This window comes from Gekko japonicus, unplaced genomic scaffold, assembly GCF_001447785.1.
Source record: "Gekko japonicus isolate JY-2015 unplaced genomic scaffold, Gekko_japonicus_V1.1 scaffold141, whole genome shotgun sequence".
Classification (NCBI taxonomy): domain Eukaryota; kingdom Metazoa; phylum Chordata; class Lepidosauria; order Squamata; family Gekkonidae; genus Gekko; species Gekko japonicus.
In genome coordinates, this window is record NW_015176455.1 from 1332343 (window position 1) to 1343525 (window position 11183).

Here is an 11183-nt window from a genome sequence, read left to right on the forward strand (position 1 = left end):
ACCAGAGAACTCCTAGGGCTGTAATTATCTCCTTGGAATAAAGATGGCCTTTATGAGCTGCCAGTTTTCCATCCAAGCCTGGTATGTGCGAACTTTGGTGGCCTCAGTTGTAATTGGTAATCATGCTTTTAAAAATTTCTATGTTTTTTAGTTTGGAACCATGCACAATTAAGCCAGGCATCTAGGCCATTAATCGAGAAACACTCTAATGCTAGCATCCAAACTAACATTTTGGAAAATGTCTATATACTGTTGATCAATACAAAAAAGGGGGTTTCACAAGGAGTGTTGACAAGAGAGGATCCAGTCATAATGTCTCACTGAGATTCTGCATACAGATCTGTAGCATCTTTACTCCACTCAGCTTCAGTGGACAAAGACAAATTACTCAGGGATAAACTAATTGTAGATCACAATACCTTCTAAGAAAGTGGATTTGATTGATGATCATGCTGAGACACCACTCAGATGATCTCAGAATCTTAGTTTTTAATCATGCACAGTGCATGTCAGTCTTCTCGCATGAGGGATGCTGCCAAATCTCACAAGCCCACTGTCTTAATTCAAATATCGTTGCTTTGCTTTCTCCTTTTTGACTCCAGTCTGTTCACAGGTGCACCATTTTCTCTTTCTTCATGCCGATTTTTTCCTGTTATGCATTTTAACAAGTGATTTTTGCAGCAACTGTGTGTAACAGTATTAAAATGGAAGGAAAATGGTTTTAAAATGCCGTAAAAGAAAGAAACAAATCAGGAGACACTAACAGTGAAAAATTGCGTAATACAAAAAGAAACCAAAAGGGCATATCCATACATTCTTAGTCAGGTATCATGACAGACAAATGAGCAAATGAGTTTGTGCACACATGTATGATTCACCTAAGGATAAGTTGCATAAATCTATATAGACCCATAGGCTATGACTAATCTGTCAGATATCTACCTATACTCTTGCAAGTCTCTTCAAAAGGGGACTGCAGCATTCTCATTGAGATTCCATGTAATGCAACATTGATGCTCGTAGCCACCTAAAGACATCACAGATCTGCCAGGCTGTCTGATTGCTTTGAAGAATGGTGCTGGTTCTCAAGAACTCCCTGAAGTGCTTCGGAAGGCATCCTGTTCCCTTGCTGCCCATAGCTGACATTTTTTCTTAATCTCATTGTCATCTTGGGAATGTATTTCCATGCCAACCATGAAAACAAGTACGTTTTCTTTAACAGTTGAACAATTTCGGAGTCCACTGGGATACTGCTGCTAGCCTGAACAATTATAAGATTACTGGCATTTTCACAGTGCTATATCTTTTTTAAATCTTCAGAATCAAAACAGGGTCCAGAAATATGGCAAGTGATATATGGCAGATCTCCAAAGTGACAGCAAAATATATGGAATCTATGGGAAAAGGAGATGGGGAAGGTTGCACAGGCAGCTGTACCATCATCTCACAGATGCTCCTAGGGCAAAGGTAAATGTACCAGGTACAGCTTTTTCTATCATGGTGACTCTGGGAGAATAAAAGCTACACCCAGGGAATTCCTCTTTTATCAACAAATTGTTAACAGATGTCCCCACCAGGAAAGGAGAAAACTCTTGATTCTTCTTTTTTGCAGACTGCAGTTCTTTCCTATTCCTACCTTTGGTCAAAAATTTGTAAGTTCTTGAAACAGCAGCATATGAATATATGGAAGTGCCTTATTCTGAGCCAAATTATTGATCTTTCAAGGACAGTTTTTCCTGTTCTTCTTACTGGAATCTGGTCTTTTGGGTTGTGGACAGATACCTTTCCCATCACCTAAAAAGGTAAAGGTTCCCTTGCTCGAAAGCCAGTCGAATCCGACTCTAGGGTTGCAGTGCTCATCTCCGTTTCAAAGCCGAAGAGCCAGCGCTGTCCGAAGACGTTTCCGTGGTCATGTGGCCGGCATGACTAAACACCAAGGCACATGGAACGCTGTTACCTTCCCACCGAAGTGGTACCTATTTATCTACTTGCAATTTCTTGCTTTCAATTTTAATGGCTGATGTGGGGGGAGAGAACCTGGGACCTTCTGTGTGCATATAGGGTTGCCAGCTTTCAAACTGGTCCTTCTAGCTGTTTCATTAATGTCAGTTTGATTGGCAGCAAAACACAGATTATGTTATTTACCTCCATGCCATGCAAAGTTTAAACTACCCATTTACTAGGATTGCCAAGCCAAGCCTGGCAAATGGGGGAAGGGTTGGTGGCAAGGACATGGGGGGTGTCTCCACTGGTATGATGACATAATTTCTGGGGAAAAGCTGGAAGTGGTGGCAGGTAGTTCCAAGAATTGCCAGGAACTCTATAGTTTACCATAGAGCTTCTGGCAATTCCTAGAACTCCCTGCCATGACTTCTAGATTTTCTCTAGAAGTGATGTCATGCTGGTGATGTTACCAGTCCTCCCCCACTGCCACTTGGAGCAGGGGCAGGCAACAGGAGCTGAAAGATATAAAGAAAAAGATGGCGGTGATACAGGAGGTTGTGCTTGCCCCTGCAGCCGAAATTTGAGAACTGAGCTGAGCTGCTACAGAATAATAACTGCTCCGACCCGGAATGTGCTGCAGACTAAGCTGCCAACTAAACTGGAAACAAATGCTGGGCGAGGGGGAGCTAAAACACCCCAAAATACATCATTCACCCCAACACAGACCCAACCTGTTGTGGCATTCCGGACTGGCCTGTTCAACAAGAGCTTCACCATTCACTGCCTCAGTCTGGCGTGCAGTCTTTCCCGGCACTGGCAGAGCGAGTGCCGGCTACACGACTAGAGCCCGGGCAGTGCAGTGGCCATTTTCGGGGCTGAGGCTGGAGCGCTCTTGTGACGGCAGCTGTGTGCTCGGCAGTGGCAGCAAGCTCCCCGAAGGTGGCTGGGAGCCCGGCGGTGCTAGCGGCAGTGAATCCGCAGTCACCGGTGGGGGCATTGGGGGAGGGTTTCCTCCCCTTCCTCGCCCCCCCAGGAGGCTGGGAAGTTTGATGCCACAGCGGTGCTTCCTTGTACTCCCGCCGGCCTTGCAGGTCCTCTGCCGGGCCCCTCATGGGGCTCGGCAGTGGAGCTGCAAGGCCGGCGGTGGCCGGGACCGTTGGGGGTGGGGCGTGTGGCCTTATGACACACTTCCGGTGATGTCAGGGGGTGTGGCCTTATGACACACTTCCGGTGATGTCAGGGGGTGTGGTATATGCTAATGAGTTATGCTAATGAGTCCCCCTAGCTCTTTTTCTACGAAACGACCCCTGACTAAACCAGTTACTCCCATCACATTTAATAGAGGCTTAATGTGTGGAAATGGGCAGCTGAAGCTTCTCTTGGCACGGAAGTAAATAAAACCACTTGGTATTTACTACAGTCCAAACTGATATTAAAAGGACAGCTAGAGGACCAGTTTAAAAGTTGACTTCCTTGGTTGTTATCATGCTTTGCTTATGAACCTCTCCACCTTCAGAGTCCATTAGAAGACAATGGTTTTAGAAGAGCATAACTCTGTTTAGGATTACTGTGTGAACTAGCAAAATCCAATTCAAAATCACAGCCTTAGTTAGGTATCAATCAATCAATACTTTATTTACAGTCCATGACCAGAATACAAACCAGTAAGGAAAAAATAAAATAAAAATGGCCATATAAAAATTAATGTATGCAAATATAGGTAAAGATAAAGGTTCCCTTGCTCGAAAGCTAGTCGAGTCCGACTCTAGGGTTGCAGTGCTCATCTCCATTTCAAAGTCGAAGAGCCAGCGCTGTCCGAAGACATTTCCGTGGTCATGTGTAGGGATCCCAAGTCCCCCCAGGGGCGGGAAAACCCCCATCCCAAAGGCCCGTCCCCTGGCGCCGCTGGATCGGGCCCCGGGGGGAACTCCACCCCGACACCGGCTTCAGGATGATTTTGGGAACCCCGTGGCCAAAAATGAAAGGAATTGGAATATCCTGGCCCAGGTTATCTCCAGACCCTCCCCCTATGCTATTCGCAATAGAAGCTAAACTTGTGTAGTGGCTAAAATGTCAGACTAGGACTTGGGAAATCCAGGTTCAACTCCCCACTTTGCCATGGAAGCTTGCTGAGTGACCTTGGGCCCTTTATGTACTCTCATACTATCCTCCCTCACAGGGTTGTTATGAGGATAAAACAGAGGCGAGGAGAACGGTGTACACCACTTTGGATCTCCCTTGGGGAGAAAGGTGGGCTGTAAATAAATAAATATTCTAACTTCTGTTCCTCATTTGTTACCACTAAGGCGGTTTAACACTTATTATCTTGTATCAGGCTTGTTGACAGATGCAACTTTAGTATGCTGTATGCTAATCTGCTGCTCACCTTCCACCTATATGTATGGACTGGTAACTTCCATTTCAATGTAACTGAATAAGTGTCCGTGCACATGAAAGCTTATACCATGAATAAAACTTTTTCTTAAAGGTGCCACTGGGCTCGAACTTTGTTCTGCTGCTTTGTTCTGCTGCTACCCACCTGAATTTGTGATCTCAAGAGATTTCATGAGGTTTCAGTTGGCATTCTCCCTTTTAAGGGCAATTTTAACCTTCCGTCATAATTAAAAAAACCTATTTCCTGTAAAGCTGGGATTTCCCCAGATTTTTAGAAGACGTCCCCAGTTATACATGGACAGATTTTGCAAGACTTTTAAATCCACATCTGAGACCATGTTGAGCATTAGATATAATGAAAGCATCTCTGAACACAGGGGTTTTATCTGTCATAGTTAATAGCAGGACTATTTTTGGACAGGAACGGACAGGAACGGAGTTCCGGCTGGCTTCAGAGTTGGCCATGCCCACTACAGCCAAAACCTCTGTGTGCCTGGCTACAGAGGGAAGGCCTGGAGAGTGCCCCCCCGGCGACTCCGAGGTTTGGTGTGCCAGGGGGCCCCCTGGAAGGATCAGGGAGGCATTTAAATGCCTCCCCGTGCCTTCCCCAGCCTGTCCAAGGGCCAGCTTGCCCGCAGGACGCCCAGGCAAGCCAAGGGAAGGCATGGGGGTGTGGCCTAATAGGCTAATGAGCTGCGCTGTCAGGGGTGTGACTTAATATGCTGATGAGTTTCTGCTGTTGGGTGTGGTCTATTATGCTAATGAGTTCCTGCTGGGATTCTTCTACAAAAAAAGCCCTGGTTTATAGCCACTTCATGAGTTGGGCTAATCCTGTGATGGGAGTTGCCTCCTTTTTTCTGGCAGAGCTGCGATGCTTACTGCAGAAGAAATTCAACAGGGAAAGCCTTCCTCATATAGGAACCCTGTACAGGTAGGCTTCTGATTTCTGACAACCCAATCTGGCAAAAATGTATGGATGCGACTTAACCCAGGAGGTCTGTAATCATTTTTTTTAACAAGAGGAGTGATGGGTTTAACAAGGCCTTTTGAAGGTACAGTTACATTTAGTGAAGTTTTTACAGTCCCACAGTATGCATAAAACAGGGAGGGGAAATAAAAGGTTACAGAAGAATCTCATTCTCTGTGATAATGATATGCATCTGTGTGATGAATGACAAAGAAAGAAAGAAATCACTATCTGTAACTGTTTCCAGCTGGGAGAAAGCATGAGCACGTGATTCAGCAAAGCTTGATAGAGCAGTATCTGCACTGAAGGCTTCAGCACAGTTTTTATTAATGACCTGTTGTATAAGATGCTGCCTTCTTTCCTATGTCATAGCATGATTTCTACAGTCAGCTCCTGTGTACTTCGAGGACCTTGGCTCCCACAGCTTGTGGAATGTCAAATGCCTTAGGAACAAGGCTTGTTGGCAGTTATTTGAGGGGGACAGTGAGACTGGTGGAAAAGGGATTGTGTGTGCTGTTACTGGGCCAATCTTTGTTTTCTGGTTCCTCTCCCACGCTAAAAAGTGAGGGCTGCTGCCTCTAACCCCCAGTCAAATCCTTCCTCTGGACCTCCAATCTAGGGTTAGTGTGAACAGGCTACCAATTGGCTTTTTTCATTCTATTGCTCCCATTTATTTCACTCCCTTCCTGCAAGGAGAGCAGGAAAGACTCCATGCTCCCCCGCTCCTTGTCCTCATAACACCTTGTGAAGGAGGTTAGTCTGAAAGATGGTCTTTCGTGCTTCTCTACCCCACAATAAAGTGTCCATTGAATTTATGGCCAGACATCAGTGGTGTCTTGCCTAGCTTTCTGGGCTCTCATGGAAATGTAGGGACTTCAGAATGCTTTTTTTTCACTGGTGTCCTCTTCTCAGCAGTCCTGCCCCAAGGTAAATTGTTGTCCCTTTTGCCTTTTGGAGAAGTTTTGGAGAAGCTTTCTAGAAATTCTCTTAGGATCTGCATACGCACATGTTTTTATTACATGCACCCTGCATTCCTATGCATTATCAGCAGAATTTAGTTCCTTTTGTAGGAGAACACAGGAGACTAGTGAGCAACAGTTATTTCACTTACAAGTATATCAGAAGAACACACAAGAGGCAAATATAGTCCTAGAAGCAGATGGCAGTGCCTGCACCAGACCCCCAGAGGACAACTTCTGCAGCCCTTCCTAGAAACCTACACTTCTACTTTCAGCAAACTTCAGCTAGAAACTCACTGTGCAATCGCTACCTTTCTGCCTTTTACCCAGCCCCCCCCCCCAAGCAATCTCCTTTTTTGTTGTTCCACTGAATGAGTGTCCTCCCATCACTTCCGGGTGATGTGAGTGTGACATCCGGGTGATGTGTGACGCGCACCAGGTGACGTCCGGGTGATGCGCACCGGGTGATGTCTGGTTGACGTGCGCGCGCACCAGACGCCGGCCGGGGCGCCCTCCGGCGAAGATCAACTTGGCAACCCTAGTCATGTGGCCGGCATGACTAAACACCAAGGCGCACGGAACGCTGTTACAATATATATATATAAGTGTATAAAAGTAAATTAATACTAATAGAAATACAGTAGTTTCTAACATTAAAATTCCACTACAGAATACAATCAGCTACTATCTTCCAGATTAAGTTGGGAAATATATGTGGAATGTACTTTAATTGCTTGGGAGCAGAACCCTTAGTTAGGTATGATGAGACCAAGGGCTGTGGCATGTGTAGAAATCTTCTGTGAGATGCAACCCAGTATGTGTATGAATGCTGAGTTATTCTTACAACTGAACACGCATTCATTTAAGAGGCAAACAGCTCTGCATACAAACTGGACCTTGGATTTTATAGGGTGCTACTAGGGATGCCAGCCTCCAGGTGGGGCCTGGGAACCCCCCAGGATTACAGCTCATCTCCAGACTACATAGATAACTTCCCATGGAGAAAATGGATGCTTTTGGAGGGTGGCCTCTGTGGCACTGTACCCCACTGAGGTCCCTGTCCTCCCCAGGCTCCACCCCCAAATCTCCAGGAGTTTCCCAGCCTGGATCTGGCAACCCTGTCTCCCCACCCCCCACCAGTGGCCAGGGGGAACTGGCAACCACATATCAAAATGAATGTGGGGTTCAGAAATTCACACAAACAGTTTTGGATAATTGCAACATGAATGTACATGTTTTCAGTACAATGTGTGAAATTCCTTCTGGGATACTCAGGTCACAGTAAACAGAAAGCAAATGCCACAGGTCCAATGCATTCTAAAAATGCTTATGGTCTCCTGCTCAGCTTTTGTTACCTGTGGGTATAAAAAAATCATATTTTACCAATGAGAGATTTAAGTGCAAATTATTAGCCCAGAACAGTTGTTCATGTCAAGATTTCTGGGCATTACCCTCCATAAACAGAGGATGCAAAACGCAAATGCGCAGTGAGCTTTCTCCTTTTTCTTGCCAATAATGCCTTCAGACTGATAAGGGATAATGAGGTTTTATCCCATAAATAATAAATCAGGCTTCATTTCTTGGAAGCCGTTTCACAGAACACCATCCGACAGCCACGCAACAGAGTGCAATGCAGAATTTCCTCTCCAAAAGAATTGATCACCAGCACTACAAAGTCAGTGGGTTAAATGCAAGGCACAAAGTTAAAAGGCTCTCTGACCCGTTGTCAGGCAGAGCCCATTAATTTTCACCATCCTGGTTACTGGGGATTAGCATAATTGGCAACTGCCTCTCTTGCTGCGTTCCAAAACAAAAGCACGGCAATAGAGCGATATATTTTAATGCAGCCCATGATTTTGACCTGTCTGTAATTAAGGAGACTGCCTCGAATCACCACTGACATTGTGGGAGCTTGGTGCTAATTGGTTACGAATATAAGAACATGAAAATTGCCTTGCTCAATCAGACTAAGGTCCATCCAGTCTCACTTCCTGTATCCAATACATATTAGTGACTGTGATAGCTGTTCTCTCATAGTCCAGTCATAATGGATCGGATACAGCCCAATGTGGTTTTTCTGAGTGAAACAAAATGAATGTCAGTGCAGATGGTGCAAGTTTAGAGTAATACAAGTAGGAGACCTGCAAGGACCTGTGGGGGAATATCTCATTTCCCACCCTATGCTTTCCTCTTGTTCTTCTCTGAAAGCTCAGTAGCTTTCCCACTTTTTCTGCTTCCTTCCCACCCACCAGCCAGCCTACCTTTATCTGCACTCATGTGTTGAGCTTTCCCTCCTTTCCAGGGCTGCTGAGAGCCACCATCCCCCCCCCGAAAATTCCATCTGCACCCCCCCATATGACGCTTATCCAAACCAAATATCATAACAAAACAAATCACTTGGCTGGCTTTTATCATGCATCTATAATAAAAAAGGATCTGCATGCCCATCTGTTTGTCCATTTGTGGCAGGCATAACTCATCAGAAAATAAAACCAGGAATTTCAAAACTGGCCACCGGCTTCAGGATGATTTTGGGAACCCCGTGGCCAAAAATGAAAGGAATTGGAATATCCTGGCCCAGGTTATCTCCAGACCCTCCCCCTATGCTATTCGCAATAGAAGCTAAACTTGTGTAGTGGCTAAAATGTCAGACTAGGACTTGGGAAATCCAGGTTCAACTCCCCACTTTGCCATGGAAGCTTGCTGAGTGACCTTGGGCCCTTTATGTACTCTCATACTATCCTCCCTCACAGGGTTGTTATGAGGATAAAACAGAGGCGAGGAGAACGATGTACACCACTTTGGATCTCCCTTGGGGAGAAAGGTGGGCTGTAAATAAATAAATATTCTAACTTCTGTTCCTCATTTGTTACCACTGAGGCAGTTTAACACTTATTATCTTGTATCAGGCTTGTTGACAGATGCAACTTTAGTATGCTGTATGCTAATCTGCTGCTCACCTTCCACCTATATGTATGGACTGGTAACTTCCATTTCAATGTAACTTCAGGTTCATTATCTGGCCTTCCAAGGCTTAGACCATGAATAAAACTTTTTCTTAAAGGTGCCACAGGGCTTTGTTCTGCTGCTACCCACCTGAATTTGTGATCTCAAAAGATTTCATGAGGTTTCAGTTGGCATTCTCCCTTTTAAGGGCAATTTTAACCTTCCGTCATAATTAAAAAAACCTATTTCCTGTAAAGCTGGGATTTCCCCAGATTTTTAGAAGACGTCCCCAGTTATACATGGACAGATTTTGCAAGACTTTTAAATCCACATCTGAGACCATGTTGAGCATTAGATATAATGAAAGCATCTCTGAACACAGGGGTTTTATCTGTCATAGTTAATAGCAGGACTATTTTTGGACAGGAACGGACAGGAACGGAGTTCCGGCTGGCTTCAGAGTTGGCCATGCCCACTACAGCCAAAACCTCTGTGTGCCTGGCTACAGAGGGAAGGCCTGGAGAGTGCCCCCCCGGCGACTCCGAGGTTTGGTGTGCCAGGGGGCCCCCTGGAAGGATCAGGGAGGCATTTAAATGCCTCCCCGTGCCTTCCCCAGCCTGTCCAAGGGCCAGCTTGCCCGCAGGACGCCCAGGCAAGCCAAGGGAAGGCATGGGGGTGTGGCCTAATAGGCTAATGAGCTGCGCTGTCAGGGGTGTGACTTAATATGCTGATGAGTTTCTGCTGTTGGGTGTGGTCTATTATGCTAATGAGTTCCTGCTGGGATTCTTCTACAAAAAAAGCCCTGGTTTATAGCCACTTCATGAGTTGGGCTAATCCTGTGATGGGAGTTGCCTCCTTTTTTCTGGCAGAGCTGCGATGCTTACTGCAGAAGAAATTCAACAGGGAAAGCCTTCCTCATATAGTAACCCTGTACAGGTAGGCTTCTGATTTCTGACAACGCAATCTGGCAAAAATGTATGGATGCGACTTAACCCAGGAGGTCTGTAACCATTTTTTTTTACAAGAGGAGTGATGGGTTTAACAAGGCCTTTTGAAGGTACAGTTACATTTAGTGAAGTTTTTACAGTCCCACAGTATGCATAAAACAGGGAGGGGAAATAAAAGGTTACAGAAGAATCTCATTCTCTGTGATAATGATATGCATCTGTGTGATGAATGACAAAGAAAGAAAGAAATCACTATCTGTAACTGTTTCCAGCTGGGAGAAAGCATGAGCACGTGATTCAGCAAAGCTTGATAGAGCAGTATCTGCACTGAAGGCTTCAGCACAGTTTTTATTAATGACCTGTTGTATAAGATGCTGCCTTCTTTCCTATGTCATAGCATGATTTCTACAGTCAGCTCCTGTGTACTTCGAGGACCTTGGCTCCCACAGCTTGTGGAATGTCAAATGCCTTAGGAACAAGGCTTGTTGGCAGTTATTTGAGGGGGACAGTGAGACTGGTGGAAAAGGGATTGTGTGTGCTGTTACTGGGCCAATCTTTGTTTTCTCGTTCCTCTCCCACACTGGAACCTGGGGGCTGCTGCCTCTAACCCAGGCCTGTAGCTAACAACTTTTTGCTCAGGGGGCCCATGTTTTTCTCAGGGGGCCCACCACCAATGTTCCCTCTAAGCTGTGGAGTTTTGTGAGCAAAACTTCTACTTTGTGAGCTACTGCCATTAAAGTTGTGAGGGAGCGATTTGGCTACAGCATAAATTAGTTTGCTCTGGAGCCCTCCTTCCTGAGCCAAGACAAAAAGGTGTGAGCTAGAGGCTAAAAAACTGAGCTAGCTCACACTAACTCAGCTTAGAGGGAACACTGCCTGTGCAAGTAGGTGGGCTGAGAGGGCTCTTTCCAGAACTGCCCTTTCAAGAACAGCTCTGAAAGAACTTGTAACTGACCCAAGGTCACCCAGCAGGTGCAAGTGAAGGAGAGGGGACTCAAACCCGGTTCTCCCAGATTAGAGTCCGCG